At 42.9% G+C, this 17,272-nt stretch overlaps 1 protein-coding gene across 5 annotated transcripts in view; it reads right to left on the bottom strand.

The window, feature by feature from the left end:
* Positions 1 to 207, bottom strand: part of FLNA (filamin A) — an 88,957-nt gene extending 88,750 nt beyond the window's left edge. For all 5 annotated transcript variants that reach the window (XM_058166491.1, XM_058166493.1, XM_058166492.1 and 2 more), the window contains exon 1: positions 18 to 207. The gene's annotated coding sequence lies outside the window, so the exon portion shown is untranslated. The remainder of the gene's footprint in view (positions 1 to 17) is intronic.
* Positions 208 to 17,272: the final 17,065 nt, after the last annotated feature.

The following is a 17,272-nucleotide window of genomic DNA, read 5'->3' as shown; positions in this document are numbered from 1 at the left end:
CCGTGGTCCCTCCTCACCTCTTCGGACCGACGGATCCTCAGGGATTGTGGCGTAGCCGTCTGCCCTGCCGCCACGGACGGATGGAGGAGCGGACGGACGGACGGTACGTCTCGGGCCGGAGTTCGGCACGGAATGGCCGAGCGATGGGGGGTGGCGGGAGGACACCGGCCGGGCGGGCGGCTCAGCAAGCCTTAATTGGTAAAGAGCAGAGTCGGCGGGAGGAAAGAGAGAGCAGGGAGGGGGCGACGGCAACAAATGGAGGGAGTCGCAGGGAGGAGGGAGACAGACGCCGCCCCCGGGATGAGCTCAGAGCAAGACAAATCCGGGGTAGAAAACCTCTCTCCCGTAGAGGTGCGGCCCCTGATCCGAAGTAATGAGGGGCGGGGAGTTGCGACAATCCTTCCAGGGGGCGCCAACTCCAATCAGAGACGGGACAGGTCAATAAATTAACCGCAGCTCCACCCAGGATAGACTCCACAGGAACTGGGGATACAAGGGATGGTAGCGGATAGCAAAGGTGAAACCAGGTAAGATGGCCACCTCTAGTTTATGGTTTTCTGAATGCTCCTGAAAGGCAGAAAAGTTCAGATCCTGGGGCAGGAACTGCAAGGAACTGGTCAGGTCTTAAACAGACTAGCTCCCTTCATTTCAACCAAGCTTGCATGGGACAACTGCTCTGCGGACATGGACCAGCCCCATGTTCATGAATAGGATGAAGTTTTCTACATCAAGCACCCAGATATCTTGGATGAGAAGGCTCCAAACTGTAGACCTTGATCTAAATATTGGAAAAGTTTATAATCTCCCCAGCGTGACCCATTGACCCTGACAAGGGCAAGAGTTACAGCTTGATTGCCCAACTTGCCCAGTATGAACTCAAGAATTCTTTGACCTAATCATGATGTCCCCAATATTCTTGCCTTGGGATGACTCACTTGCACAGGAAGGGGGTGAGAAGACCGACAGATGAGAAATGTGGAACCCAGAGTAAAAATTTGGAGACCAGAAATAAGTAACAGGAAATGGAGTTGCATGATGGATGATAAGTTGCCACTGAGGCAACCATAACCGGAGCTGTTGAGTGCTGTCTTGGTTGATAAAGGCTTGGCACAGAACCTCTGTTGGTTTTAATACTGTTTGTACCAAATAAGGCAACAATATTGATATCAGAAAAACAGCCATTGCATGTTAAAAGGTAAAACTAGCCTTACCATACATACACAGTTGAGCATGCATATCCTTAAGTCAGCATGCTTGAGTTTATGCCATTGCCAGAGAGTATTATGTATGTATGCACACTAGTTGGTATTTCTATATGGGTGTTTTCAGATTACAATTTAGGTGCACAGCTTTTATTTATTCATTAAATGTATATTCTATCTTCTGGGCATCTGCAAAAAAAACCTCCTACAGCACCTGTATTAGGCTAGAGCAGTGTTTCCCAGCCTTGGTCACTTGAAGATGGGTAGACTTCAACTCCCAGAATTCTCCAGCCAGCCAAGCTATTTGAGGAATTCTGGGAGTTGAAGTCCACCCATCTTCAAGTGACCAAGGTTGAGAAACAATGGACTAGAGAAACCCATGATCTGGTTCTGAATGAGGCAGCTTCCTAACTGAATATGTAATAAATCCACTCAATTCTAATAGACTGTGCTCACACCACGTGTCAAGTTTCCAATCTGCCATTCCCATTTGAAATTCCATCGATTTTGCCACTGGAGGTGAACAATAAAACGAAGCTTTCTTATACATAAAAAGAAGTATCCAACATGGAAGGTGACTGACTGATATCTGAATCTTATTTCAATATTAGTGGCAGGATAAGGTCATCCCATTAAGTTATCTAGTTATCTGTGGCTCATCCTGACCGGGGTGAAATCCAGCAGGTTCTAACAAGTTCTGGAGAACCAGTAGGAGAAATTTTGAGTAGTTCAGAGAACCAGCAAATACCACCTCTGGTTGGCCCCAAAGTGGGGTGGGAATGGAGATTTTGCAGTATCCTTCCCCCAGGAGGGAAGGGAATGGGGATTTTGCAGTATCCTTCCCCTGCCATGCCCACCAAGCCACACCTACAGAACTAGTAGGGGAAAAATTGAATTTCACCCCTGATCCTGACATCCCATTAACCATGGCAAAAAGAGTATCTCTAACTTTTTTTAGAAGACATATATCCCTCGTCCTCAGTTACTACAGAATCAGTTAAAATCCATATTTACCTGTTCCTATTTTAAAGTAGTGTTGCCCCTCATCTTCTGACATATCACACCATATTAATGAACTACAACAGCTCATTAATGATGCTGGAGATGATGCAGTCAGTAGCTGGGATCTGCCTTGCCATTTTAGGCTGCTGCAAGTATGTTCCCTTTCTTTCTGCTAGATATCCACTGCTCTCCATGGCCATGTTAGCTCCATGCTACCTGAGAGACCAGACACCCAGTTGCCTGTATAATATGTCTCTCAATATTACCCAGGTTCCTTAAAGGCACAACTGTATTGCTCTTCTGGAAGAACGGTAGTCCTGTCTTTAAAAATACACTAATACAAGAACAGTTAATTTAAACATTTACCGGTACTTTAACTCAATCAGATTTAAAGTAGGAGAGAGTGATAGATTCTGCCAAGTGTTTATTGATACGTCTTAATAAATATATTTTCCAGTTTTCCACTGCTTCTTTCTGGCTGTATTATCTATTGATTACCAGTGATTGATGTCATTTAAAAAAAAAATTCTCATGCCATTTGGGGTGCTACACAGGCCACATCTTGGGGCTGGTTATCACAGCCTCTTGCTGGCAGATTGCTATTTTTTGGGCGAACTTACAGGTAGTCCTAGCTTACCAATTCTCACATTTAACTCATTTAATTCAGAGTTATAATAATGTTTGCAACCAGTCCTTGCATTTACAACTGTCACAGTGTCCCATGGCCACGTATTTGCTTCGCAACCAGCAGAATTCATGGAGAATGCAAAAGTAAAATTGCAAGTTGTGGTCACATGATCTCTTGCTTAATGACTGAATGGGAAGTGGCATAGGTCTGTTATGATGATGTTATCTTCTGTTAAGTGACTGGGGAACTTAGCTATATAGAGTTGCCAATTGTGACGACTACCTGTATTTATTTGGGAGACATGGGAACAGGGTTCAAACTCTACTTTGGCCTAGGTGAAAGGTCACAAGCAGAGCACAGAGGCACAGAAAAATTGGATGCTGCTGGCCATGATCCATTGCAGCCAACAACATTGCCATTCCTTTGCGGCACTTACTGGTGTTCTCTTCCCCGTCACTCCACACCTGAATGACTAATCACACATATGCAGCAAAGGCCATAGGAAGAAGCAAGAGGAAGTTCTACCACTGCCCCTTAGGAATCTTGAGTGATTCCTAGGACAGCTATTTCATTTACATGGAATTAACATGGAATCTTCAGAACGGCAACAGCAGTTCAAGGACCCATTCGAGCAATTTGGAAGGTGTCTTTAAAGCCTCCATCCAACTACACAGCTGTTGTGCAAGCCTGTTCCATCAATATTAAAGAGAGGTTTTGGTAACTGCTTTCCCCGCTGGGCAGAATTGACTAACGCTAACCTGTTGGCGAAGCAGTTCTTATCACTATGGCCATCCTACAAAGCCCCGAGAAGTCACTGTTGCTGAGTGAGATCTATGACTTTATTAGTGACCTTTTCCCTTCAGCCAGGCAGAATTATTTCTTCACATAGCTTATATGCTGACTTCCAGCCCCAGAATTCAGGAGTCAACTGTCATGATTCTCAATCAACATAGTCAAAAGTTTGGAAGGGAACCTGAAGAAAATCCAGTTGAGAAAAGCTTTATCTAATTGATAAGGTCATAGGTATAATGTTCTATATTGAATCACAGGAACCAATGATTTCATACAAAATGAAACCATTAGTCCATCTAAGCCACTACTCCCTGCACTGCACTGGCTGGTTGAGGCGTTCTGGGGTTTCTGTCTGAAATCCTTATAACCCTCTGCATCTGATCCACGTCTAATCTCTGACCATTAAATAAAATAGAGAAAGCGGACAAGTTACAAAGGCAGTCCTTCACTTACAGCCATTCATTTAATGGCAGTTTGAAGTTATGACAGCACAGAAAAAAGTAACTTACTACCAGTCCTCATACTTATGACCATTGCAGTGTCCTTCTGGTCATGTAATTTGGCAACCAGCATGGATTTACAATGGTTACTGGGTCCTGGAGTCACATAATCATCATTTGTGACTTTCCCAGCCAACTTCCAGCAAGCATAGTCAACGAGAAGAGCTGGATTTGCTCAGTGACTATGTGATTCGCTTAATAAATGCCACCGTTTGCTTAACAATAGCAGCAAATTAAAATCAGGCATGATTCACTTAATGATCAACTAGCTAGCAATGGATATTCCGGTCCCAATAGCAGTTGTAAGTTGAGGACTACTTGTAGTGGCAATATGTTAATATGGATATCAGAGACAAAGTAACTGAGCCAGAGTTACTTGCCCCAAGGCTGCCAAGAATTGTATAGTTAAATGGGGTTCTGAATCTCAGACTATAATCTGCAAATCCAACTGAAGGCTTCATAGCTCACCAGTCAGTTTAAAGGAATGTAGGCATGCAAGAGCGTAAATGGCACACAGTGTGATTGGTAACATTCTTTGCCATTACCAGCATGACCATATTTGCACGCTGGGAATGGCTTGAAGAATATTTTAGGGTTACATTGGCAGACTTTACTGTAGTCCCACGTTATTGCCTACATAAATCACTTTGGGATGGCTTATCCAAGTCCTTTAGCTTAAGCTACCCTTAAGCTTTTCTTTATGTCACAGCCAGTTTGAGAATGGAAAAGATGGCCACAAAGGAGGAAGGGAGAGAGAGGAGGCTGCATTTGGAAGATGGACACCCAGTTCAGGTATTTCTGCCCCATAAGTGATGTTCTACCCCCAAATTGCTTTCTCTTTGAAATTATTTGGAGAAATAATTTAAAGATAATTGCTTCTTTTAGTTTCGGGTAAAAGCAGCAAAGAATTTAATGGCGCTGCAGTGACTGAAAAACTTCTGTTTTTCACAGTGGTGAGCATAAACATCAAACATTGATTCTCCCCGGCTCAAGGTAACTCCATCCTTTCAAGGTTGATAAAATAGGGTCCCAGATTGTTGGGGCAAATATGCTGACTCCGAGAGGGCCATAAAGCACTAGGAAGCTATATATACGTCTAAGTGCTATTGCTAAACTGTGCCTTGATCATCCATATCCCCCTGAAATCCCCTCATACGTTCTTCTAGTATAGATGGCAATGACAGTGAAGACATTAGACCAGTGGTGAAATCCAATTTTTTTTTTACTACCGGTTCTGTGGGTGTGGCTTGGTGGGCATGGTGTGGCTTGGTGAGCGTGGCTTGATGGGCGTGGTGTGGCTTGGTGGGCGTGGCAGGGGAAGGATATTGCAAAATCCCCATTCCCTCCCCACTCCTGGGCGAAGGATATTGCAAAATCTCCATTCCCATCCCACTCTGGGGCCAGCCAGAGGTGGTATTTGCCGGTTCTCCGAACTACTCAAAATTTCCGTTATTGGTTCTCCAGTACCTGTCAGAACTTGCTGAATTTCACCCCTGCATTAGACCTAGGGTAGACATTAGAGCAAGGCTGCCAGCTTGACATTTCTAAATGAGGACTTGGAGACATCTTAGCATCTACCTGAGACCAGTTTCCATCTCACTGAGGATGCCAATCAGGCTGTTCTGCTGCATCACCTCTATACATCAGAGCCTCAAGAAATACATGAATAGGACTTCTCCCAGATTCATACGTTGTATTTTTCACTAAAATGAGGAAGGGCTCCATTTTGGCAGTGAGAGGAAAAACAAGGAATGTTAAATGAGGAATTTTAGGTTAACATTCAGAACTATGAAGGGAAACATCCCAGCCCTCCACACCCCTTCTAATAATCTGGGGTGGTGACTGGAGGTAGTATATTGTGACCTGAACGGAAAAGAGGTAGAAAGTTTATAACCGTAGTGCAATTGTGTCAGCCTGTCATTATTTCACATTGTGGCATGCTAGCAGGTACTTTATTTGCCTGGGCTGGGCCAAAGGCATAGTTTATGTACTTGACAGCTCCATGGAATAGGACACTAAGAGGAGAGGAGAGCAAATAAGGGCTGATGGATCATATTCAGATAGTATCACTCAACTTTCTTCCTATGCACACAGATCTCTAACTTAAAATGCTTGGGGAGGGGGGAGCCAATCAACTCTCAAGGCTCTGCAGGGATGGCCTTAACTTCCTGAGAAACTGCCAAGGGTGTTCACCCTAGCAGAGGGAACACTGCCAGTAGTTTTCGCCCCAAACCTACAGCCTTTTAAGGTGTGTGGAAGAAATTAGAGAAGAATCTCCATAGAAAGAGAATGACCTAAAATTAACTAACCAACCAAGTGCACAGAATTGTGGCCAAGCCTTCAAGGCCTCCAGAGTCCACAATTTACACAAAGTAAAGGGTGTGGTTAGGGGGTGAGATTTGCCTTGATATTCTGCTGTGGATCTTGATCTCATCTTGCTTAATCACAAAGTAATCAAAATTAATAAAGTGGAAAGCATATGAACAACGCAAAAGAATAGCCACAACAAGCATGCACAATTCTGTCGCTTGCTGGCCTGCTAGTGTAGTTTGCTGATATCAATATGCAGTATTTTTTTCTGGATTGCCAATATGTAACACAAGAGTGAATCACTATTTTGAGGCCGAGGGACTTGTTCATTAGTGCTTTGTTTCAGGAACTGCTTTCTGGGGCAGGATCAGGAAGAAAAGCCAGTAGACCAGAGAAAAGTGGAAGCTAATCAGTTGGGATTTATCCAAAAAACCCATGACTTAATGAAATATGTGAAGCCAAAAAAACCTTTTTTGTTGTTTTTTTCCCCCCCACGAGGCAATTGCAGTACTTACCTTAATGCCAAGTCAAAGATGCTGCAGTTACTGCTTTTCACTTTTAATTTCCTATTCCTTCCTGCTATTTCTTCTGTGGATTTCTGCTTTCCACCAACCCAGAACTGATGGGTTCCAGCTACTTCTGCAAAAAAGTAATAGTCAAAATAATTCCATCTACTTTGGTTTTTTTTTCTTTTTTCTTTTTGCTGTAGGGTTGAATGTTAGCTGCCAACAAAAGAATGTGGCTCCCGTTGTCAGATGGCAGAAACTTTTCTCAATTTTCTCAATTTTTCTCTGTATGTATTTATTTCTCACCTTTATTATTTTGATAAATACCTCAAGGTAGCTAACATAACTAATACACCTTTCTCCTCCTTTGACCGGCTCAAAGTCACTCGGCTGGCTTTCATACCTAAAGCAGAACTAGAACTCACTATCTTCCAGTTCTACCAGACCAAACAGGTTCTCTTCATGCCTCCAGATGTATATTAGATTTATGTCTCACCTTTCATCTAAGGTCCTTTTCTATAAGAGTTTTAACAGATGTTTTGAGGCTTCAGTGGGAACTCTAGATAGAAGGAAAAGCTGAATATTGCCTGGTGGGAGGCTGCAAATACAGCATTACAACTGTCTGACTTGTTTGCAATATTATAACTGCACCCATATGGCCACTCACAAGATGGCCAGTAGTGATCAAAATTGTATTTTTGCCGTCTAGCAGAAAAAAATCAATGCCAACACAGACATAGTTTCTTCTCTCATTGAATTTGACATTAGGATTCTCTACAGGTAGTCCTCAACTTACAACCACAATTGAGCCCAAAATTTATGTTGCTAAGTGAGAAATTTGTTAAGTGAGTTTTGCCCCATTTCCCGACTTTTCTTGCCACATTTGTTAAGCGAGTCACAGCAGTTGTTGAATTAGTAACACGGGTATTAAGCGAATCTGGCTTCTCCATTGACTTTGCTTGTCTGAATGTCACAAAAGGGGATCGCATGACCCAGGGACACTACAAACGTCATAAATATGAGTCAGTTATCGAGCATCTGAATGTAAATCACATGACCATGGGGACAGTGCAATGACTGTAAGTGTGAAAAAAGGTCATGTCACTTTTTCAAGTGCTGTTGTAACTTTGAATGGTCCCTAAGCGAACTGTTGTAAGTTGAGGACTACCTGTATTTCATTCCAAATGTTATTCCTTAATTTCCCTTTATTTAATACTTATAGCTATGTTTCAACTGAGTTGATTTTCAAAATTATAAAAACTTAAAACAGTTTTAGATGCTTCTCATTTTTGGACATAGTAGAGATCCAACCATTGCATGTGTTCTTTTTGTGTGTGTGTGTAACTTAAAACATTGATTTTGCTATTGTTTTCAGTAAAGTGGTGGTGATCCTTTAATACTGCTAACACAGCAAAGCAGTGGGCAATCAGCTAATGCTGAAAGAGCTTAACACAGCTAGCAGTCTGTGATGTAACCCTTGCATAATCACATTGCATGGTACTAACTGCACACTGTGGAATGATTAAGGGCTGTCAATTTCCCCCACCCTCTATTATTAGGTACATTTTAAGATATGTACAAACCTAAGGTCAATCAGTTAATGTGATGTCTCTTAGCTGAGTTCAGATCCTGGTTACTAGTTACTCATAGAGACATCCATGCGATGGAAATGATTTGCCCTTGCTTTCTTCTGACATTTTTTTTCTGAATTGTACTGTTTAATCTATGCCCCTGGTGATGATCCCATGGTCTCCCATTGATAACTCCCTTCCTTCATAGTTTTTTCTTTTTTTTAAATGAGAATAAATGGCTGGGTTCAGTCATGTTATACGCTATATGTTTGGGTTTCATTTAGCATGTGAACACTGCCATTGAGATTTTTAACCATGGTGTAAGGTGTGAGACCATTTTAGGATTTGTTGGATTAAAAAAAAAAACATCGACCTCAACTTTCAGAGCTGTGGATTCGTGACCAAACGTGCAGTATCACCAAGAACAGATTTATTTTTTTTTAGCCAGTTTGGTCTGGGATTCAATATCAAGGTTAGGATAATTTTGCTTCTTATTTTTGACTCCCCAAAGAACAAAATTGCTTGGCCAATAATCTGTAGTTCTGCTGCAGAATTAAGGAAATGCAGCCTGGAAGAATGAGATCTATAAAATTAGTTAATATCCCACCCCACTGTATGTATGTATGTATGTATATATGTATGTATGTATTATTTGGAAAATTTATATTGCCACCTATTTGCTCACGGAGACTACAGGAAATAAAAATACGATATAAAAGAAATAAAAATAATAAAAAATAACAATAACCCACCCACCCAGGCCACAACACATACTCATACCAGCCATTTAATAGACTCCATCTCGCTCTGTGTTCCCCAGGCCTGCTAGCAAAACCACGTCTTCAGGGCCTTCCAAAAGAGTGTCAGAGTAGGGACCAGTCTAATTTCCGGAGGGATGATGTTCCAGAGGGAGGGAGCCACCATCGAGAAGACCTTCTTCTGGGTCCTGCCAAATGTATCTCCTTCGGGGACGGGACCTGCAACATTCCTTGCCTCCCCGCTCTAGTGGGTCAGGTGGATGTGACCGGCAAGAGACGGTCCCTCGGATAATGCGATGTATCCCATTGTGTGAACCCAGCCCATTGTAATCTACTCAGCAACCCACAGAAAGAAAACAGTAGCTTGCTTCAATGAATTTAACTGTTTTAAATTCCCTGCCACAGAATATGACATTATGGTGCATTAGATCAATGTTATATGACAGTAACGGCTAACCTTTTTGCCTTCGCGTGCCAAAAGCGGGGGTCACGCATGTGTGCGTGCCCACACCCATAATTTAATGCGCCCCATCCCCCCATGCATGTATGCGCGACCCCCACTTTTGGCATACGGTGGCAGTGGCACGGTAGGCCCATTTTTCGCCCTCCCCAGGCTCCAGAGCCTTTCTTGGAGCCTGGGGACAGCAAAAATTGCCTCCCATCCCCGGAGGCCCTTGGGAGGCCGGAAATGGCCCATTTGCCAACTTCCAGTAGGACCAGAAGTTATGAAAATCAGGTGGCTGGTGTGCAGATGTGGGCTGGAGCTAGGGCAATGCTCATGTGCCCACCAATATGGCACCATGTGCCACCAGTGGCACGTGTGCCATAGGTTCGCCATCATGGTTATATGACTTTGGCAACTTCTAGGCGTATAACTTGAGTTCCCAAAATTCTCATCTAGGGCCATGAAAGCTATGGAATTCTGGGACAGGAAGTCCATACATTTGAGAATTGCCAAGGTTGGGAAACAATGGTTTAGATCAGTGGTCTCCAACCTTGGCCACTTTAAGACTTGTGGATTTCAACTCCCAGAGTTCCTCAGCCAGCAGTGCTGGAGACCCCTGGTTTAGATGATTCTAGAAAAAAAATCCAGCCAATTCCAGCCGAAGGTCAAACCCCCCCCCCCCCATGGCTGTTAAATAATCTCCCTATGAGCCTAGCCATATAGTGATCATTTGGGTTTGTCTCAGTCCTTGGAGGCCCTGCATACTTCCCTTCTCTGACTCTGGAGAATATCGTTAACCGCAGGGTTAGAGAGGAAAGGAAAAAGCAATACGTTTGTGCCCCGTGTCCGGACAGGATGTCAGGGCTTCTTGTTAAGAGACGTGTCACACAAAGGGTGACCTGCGGTTGAATGTCTAGATTGAAAGGCTAAAAAAAATATCCCTTGCCCTGGAGGGAAGTAGATTGCAAGGAGTGGGAGGGCAAAGCGGGGAAGGAGAAGTCTGGGGCACACCCTGCTACAACTGACGGAAGGAAACGGGCATTTTGTGTGTGCCCCTATTGCTCCCTGTCTGTCCGTCCCCCTACTCCCCATCCCACAGCCTCTGCTATTACAAATGGCTGAAAGACCTTCTTTCTCCGTTATTGGAGGTTTGGTTCCAGCTTTCCATTACAGGTCTTGTGCCTGGGCCTGTACGAAGAAACCAAATGGGCTGGGAGTTCACTGCAGTTTCAAGCAAAGTTCATCAGGGTTGAAGGTGACTGGAAAAGGGGCTGTAAGCTCTACTTACAGCTGCAGTGACGCTGCAATAGCTGAGTTCTCAATTTGAGCAGACAGCAACGCTTTCCGTTTTCGTCATCAGCCTTTGGTAACAACTGGGAGCAAAAGAAGGCCAGCTCATCTTAGAAGAGCTGGAAATGGACTCCCCTCAAACTTGAAAGGTGGGAGGGGCCGTCTCTTACTAGCCATTTTGCTGCCTTAGGCAATAGGAATCACACTTTCTTTCGTCCTGCCTATTCCTTGCATCAAGCTGGCCATGGTCTTATTTTATTTACACCCTGGTTACAGTTGTAGTTCACCTTTTCTCCAGAAGTTTAACCCGGCATTCATGGTCTTCCTCTTTTCTCATCCATATTTTAATTTCACAGCAACCCTGAGAGTTCGGCCCCTGCGTTTTCTTTACTGGAGTTAAGATATGCCCTGCCAGATGTAGCTGCTTTTGCTACAAATGGCAGTGCTGGCCTTGGGGGGGAAATTGGATAATTAGGGCCCTTGAGCAAGGAGGCCCACTGAAAAATGTAAGACGCAGCTGCTAGACAAAGTAGTGATTCTGGAGAGCGATGGCCCTTGTATAGCAGGCAGAATGTCGTTAATTAATAAATGCTGGTTTAGCGAGTGGTAAAGCTTGGCTAGCTTGCATGAGCCATCTGAATAGAAAATTCTGAAGCAAAGGAACAGTTTTGCTGCCCGTGAGGCTTACCATTGGCCTGTTCTCCCTTCGGTTCTTAAAACTGTGAAGGAAAGGAGGTGCTCCAGACAGGCCTCCAACAAGTTGGCCAAAGCAAGTTTGACAACAGCTCTTCTTAAGTGCAATTGTAAGAAAGGGAAGTGGATTCCGCCGAGTGAAAGGAATAGGCTGGAGAGCATCAACAGGCTCCGTTTTTCCCCAGTTCTGCTTCATTGCTAACGCAGAGCCTGCTGAGCAGCTTGAAGAGTTGTTGGGTCTCCTGCAGGCCTTGGGCGTTGGCTTTGGCCCAGAGGAACCAAGAGCCGGATGCTGAAGACCAGGCTTGGCTTATTGCCGGATGATGATAGCAACAACGGGGTGAGCAGGGCAGCCAGGCCCTCCCACTCCCCCGCCTCCCACCCAGAGCCATTACCTCAGCCCCTCAGGAATCTGGCCTTGCAAGGATGAAAGCTGGGGGCGGGAGGCGGTAGGGGGAGTGAGAGATTGGGAGAGAGAGGGATGGAGATAGACCCAAGAGTCCTTGAGAATTCCCAGCTGGGTGGGAGATGGTGTCTCTTCCTTAGAACGGGAGCCTTGCGAGACGGAACTTCTGGGTCCATTCTCTAGCGCTGCTGGGGTGAGGGAGTATACAGCGGGGTGGTCTTGTTGAAATAAAGTTGGGGGGTTGGCGAGACTTCAAGATTTCTTTCCCCTTAGTGCAGAAAGAGCATTACATCAAAGCCAACAGAAGCAGCACTTCTGGCTCTGAAAAGAAAGGCAAGCAAGCAAGCATGACTTCAGGGACAGATGTATTGTAAGAATGCCTGCCAACTCCTCTTGTCCCTGAATGGCTTTCTTTCTTGCTCGGAAGATTGCAGCATCAATAGAAGAGACTTCCTATTAATGAGATGGGTTGTTGCCTTGGGGTCAAGAAGGGTGGTTGAGCAATGGGAACTTGGAAGGGAAGGGTGGGGCAGTCAGTCAGCTGTGCTTGTGCTCCTGCTCTTGCTTGCTTGCATGATGGGGTTAGAGATCCAAGACTGTTAGCTGGCATTCAAAAATGCAGTAAAACTAGGAAGAAATAAATATCCATAAATAGTACACAATTAAGGGAGTTAAAAGCCCTTTAGTTATCAGTTACACATAGAGCTGCTTCCTTTACAAGAGCATCATTGCTTAATTCCTAGTTTTACAGAAAAGGGAGGTAGGCTTTTCCCCCTCAGCTCTTAGATAGCAACAGGAGTGTGAAGCCAGAATGGGGGTGGGGTAGGTGAAGCACCAGATCTATTCAGGCCTGTTCCTGGCTGATGGAAGCAGGGAGGGAGGGCACTGGAATCTCTCCCCTATAAGGCAGCCACTCCACTTTAGGGCCGTGTTTACACTCAGACTAGGTGACTCAGCTCCAGGCCTGCATTCCTGAACTCTGAAATGGGGTGGATGAGATGGGCAAGTCTTGAGTTGAAAAGCTTTAAAGGGAATCAGAGGAGTGGGCTTCCAGTTCCACTTCTTTTAGGGAGAGACAAAGAATGAAGAGTCAAGGAGAAATATGTTATAACTTGATGACCTAGGAAAGGGTTTAGGGTACAAGGGATACTGCATAAATTGCAATGCAAAACAAATTCAGTGTCTCAGCGCCCTCTGCTGGTTCAATCTGAAAAGTTGCTTTCCTTGCTCTTCTATAGGTACTACATTCTTATCTGATGTGTCAGTTTCAGATTTTCTGACAGACAGTGTCCTGTCTATTGTCTCAGAAAGATTTTTTTAAAGTCCAATTGTACTGCATTTTATATTCATGATTATGCTTTATGTTTGTATTATTTCACCTATTTTTTTATCACTCCAACTTCGAGGCTATAAATTGTATTTTGCATTTACTCTATCCAAAACAACATAGGACATTTGCTTATAGCAAACAATCATTGCATAGGTTTTTTAAAAAAAGAACACTGGAAAAAGTGTGAAATAAGCCACCATTTGAATCCTATTGTTCATTCATAATACATCAAATTGAGATAGTGTGACGACTGCCAATCTGTTCTTCCTCAATGAGACCATTCAGTAGGTAAAAAGGCATTTAATACAAGCAAAATTGCACCATTCCCCATGTTTCAAAATTTTAAACTAAGACCAAATTAGGTCCATTCCTTCTTTTCGGGAGTTGGTGGGATTGTACCTTGTTTTCCCGTTGGAAAATGCTGAGCCAAATGAGATAATCTAGTAAATGTAACAAGACTAAAAAAGTAGATATTCAGTCTGAACAATTTGTATGGGTAATGTCTGCATAAATGTATATAGATGTGTTGAAATTTATATTCTGCAAGTATTTGTGTAAACAGCATATATTGCTTGTAGGTAAAGGATTCTTATAAACCCTGGCCCTAAGTATTTTCCTCACACCCAGGAACACTTCTCCAAATTCCTCCACACCCCATTCTTCATTCCCGTGACTTCTTTCCTATGCTGGAATTTTAGCCACTAATACTGAATACATTTTACATCTAGCATGTTTTGATTATAAACATCATCCATAGAATGTTCTATGTCTTAAACCAACGGTCCACAATCTTTGCGGCTTGGTGGCCCAGCTGGGGAAGGAGAGGGAAACCGGGCCACTGGGGTTGTGAACTGGAGCACATGCACGCACACGCAGCTCGACTGCAAATTGAGCTATGTGCCGGCCCACCACTTGCGTGAGTTGAGCTGCGTGCACCTGTGCCACAGACAGGCCTGCCACTTGCCTGAGTTGAGATATGCATGCCTGCATGTGCATTGTACCATGGCCCGCTTGTGAATATGCCATGGTCCGGTAGTGGGCTGCAGCCTGGGGGTTGGGGACCTGTCTTAAGCTTTGGGCTACCAGCCAGCTTTCTGTTTGCCTGCTAACTAGCACAGCCATTTAAAAAGAAAAACTGGGGACTCTACTTGAGGACTATTACCAATGTCCTATTTTTAGTTTTGATCTTGGGCTAAAAGTGATATAATTTGTTAAGCTCCATGAAACATTACAAATATCCTTGAATCCTGAGCATCCATATGTTATTTGCGACTCCTTTAGAAATCAAAATCTAGAAGTCTGTGCTCTCCAACAGAGGTTATGCTATGCAATATCCCTGGGAAATCTGAGAAAGGATCATATACATCTGTTCTTAGATGTCCACCATTGAAGGCCATCATAAGCTAATTTGGGACCCTTTTTGTTGTTACCTGTAGAAAAAACTAAAGCACTTACCCCATTTTTCTGTGTCATAATTTCTACTGGAGTGTCAAGTATATACTGGAGTATATTGCATTTGCCTTACTCAAAATTAGTGGGGAATGAAATACTGCTCAGAGTAGAGCTAGCTCAGTCTAGAGCTTTTATTTTTTTATATAGATTCCACCTACCTGAAAAACCTATGAGATCAACCTAGGCAGTAACTCAGTTATAACATAAAGTCCATCATTATTATCCACTTTCCTATGTCTAATCAATTATATCCTTTTCTCCAGATTGTAAGAAACTTCTTCACAACAAACTTGTACACTCTCTGCTCTTCTTCAGTTTGCTGCCATCTTCCGTCCACCCTAAAATGTTAGAGATCCGTGGGGTTGTAAAGACTTCGAAGATTCTGTTAATTCACACATCATACTCAGAATACATGTATTTGTCTTATTTGCTAGCTCTTGTTAGTTGGATATTTGTTGAAAGACATGTAATTTAAGATTTGGCACATTAAAGTAATTTTTTGGCTGATGAGCAAGTTACTTTCATACAATCATACAGAAAGGAATCCAAAAAGGGAAATGGAGAATACACTGAATTGTTGTTATCAAAGATTTTGAGAATAAAGTCAGTATAGTTGAAAATTGTATAATTGAAGTGTGAGGTCAAGGAGGGCAGAGATTGTTACACGAAGTGTAGATACTCGACTACAAGAATATCATAATATTGCTAATAAAAAGTGGGGTTTGAAGGATGACCTAGCTGCCCTACTTTGAAGTTACTGTATGGAAGGAGGCATATTTAAGGTCAAATTAATACATATGTTGCTCTGCCATTCATAAGACTTTTCCAAAGACTTTTCTACTTTGTTAAACTGCAAAATTACAGAATACAAATATCAATTGTCCTGTATACTATACTATACAATACTATACAATACTATAATATTGCTTCTAAATGTTCTGCTAGCTAGAACAAATTACCCTGCCTGCTAGATGAACCCCCCCCCCCCAATTATAACGCTGAATTAATTCTGGAAAATTTAAAGATGAATTATAACAACCTAGCAAATCCCAGCCTCACCCCATCCCCCAAGATCCAGTAAGTCATTGTCCAATCTAATACCTGTATTAGTAAATTAACAATCCTGTCTTGAACACTCTGTAGTATGCAGAGCATTTAAAATCTTAAAGGTAAAGTCATGTTTGCATGACTCAGATTATATCAGTACTATGATGACCATTAATGGCAAACAAGAGAAAGAATATATTAGTAACATTTTTATGTGAGGTACTACACAGCCATTTTCCTTAGCAGGAAGAATACTTTGAAGCAAAAGATTGTGTAGCATCTGCACACTCCCTGTAGCCTATTAATTGCAGAAACTGTATTTAAAAGTAATGATTCCTTTAATGGGAAAAAACATCCTACAGGCTGACAGTTGCCATGAGATGAGATAAAATACAGCAACCTACATTTAGGGAGGGCAGTATGGAAGCCATGATGCGTTTTCACTGCATCTCTTATGGGCATTCTATTTTATTTATATATTATGAAAATATAAACAGCATGACACCACTGAAGGTTTCCTAAAGACCAGCATATCTCAGAAAATCTTGAGAGCATTTTCCTCTTGTATAAAGTGTTTCTAACCCACACCACCAATTTGTCGGCCCTCTTCCAGCTGCATTTAAACCAAGATTTATAAACCACATTTACAATTCTAACAAACCAAGATGGATAGAACTCAAACAAAACAAATTGCTTAGAAAAATGAACTCCAAACATGCTCTATTCTTTGCCTGAGCAAGCTAAAACATTCATAAAAATCATTGCCCGTTAGAATTCAGAGTCCAAACTGGTGAAAATATAAGCAACTTTATGAACATGCAGTATGGCAAATAAATCCATTTAGAGGCTTTCTGCAGTTAACTATATAGCCTTTTAATCACCTAGACCAGGGATGTCAAACTCATGGCCTGGGAGAGGGAAGGGGGGGCTCTGATGAATCACACCCTGGCCACGCCCACCCCGGTGAAGGGGAAAAAAGTCAAGATATGTCACTTGATGACCTAGAACAATGCCACTAGCCTGATATATCTCACACTCAAATGGCCTCTGTATTTGATCACATTGGCCCCATGATATTCCCCCTCCTTCCAAGTCATTTACCCAAATGCTTCATTGCTCTAAGGTCACAGAAAACCAAGGGAACTCTTATCCATCCAAGAGAAGGCAATTAGGAGCAATTATGTCAATTGTCCAAGTAATCGCCTATTCTACAGTTCAACTGGAGTTTCAGCAGAATTATACTTCAGAAGCAGGAAAATTCTCCAGAGCACTTGAAATGCTTTTCAATCCATTAACTGCACTGTTTTAATCCTGCTAAATTCTCAACAAATCACAACATT

Source organism: Ahaetulla prasina, chromosome 2, assembly GCF_028640845.1.
Source record: "Ahaetulla prasina isolate Xishuangbanna chromosome 2, ASM2864084v1, whole genome shotgun sequence".
Lineage (NCBI taxonomy): Eukaryota > Metazoa > Chordata > Lepidosauria > Squamata > Colubridae > Ahaetulla > Ahaetulla prasina.
The sequence above is the reverse complement of the archived record's forward strand: the minus strand, read 5'-3'. Positions and strand labels throughout refer to the sequence as shown.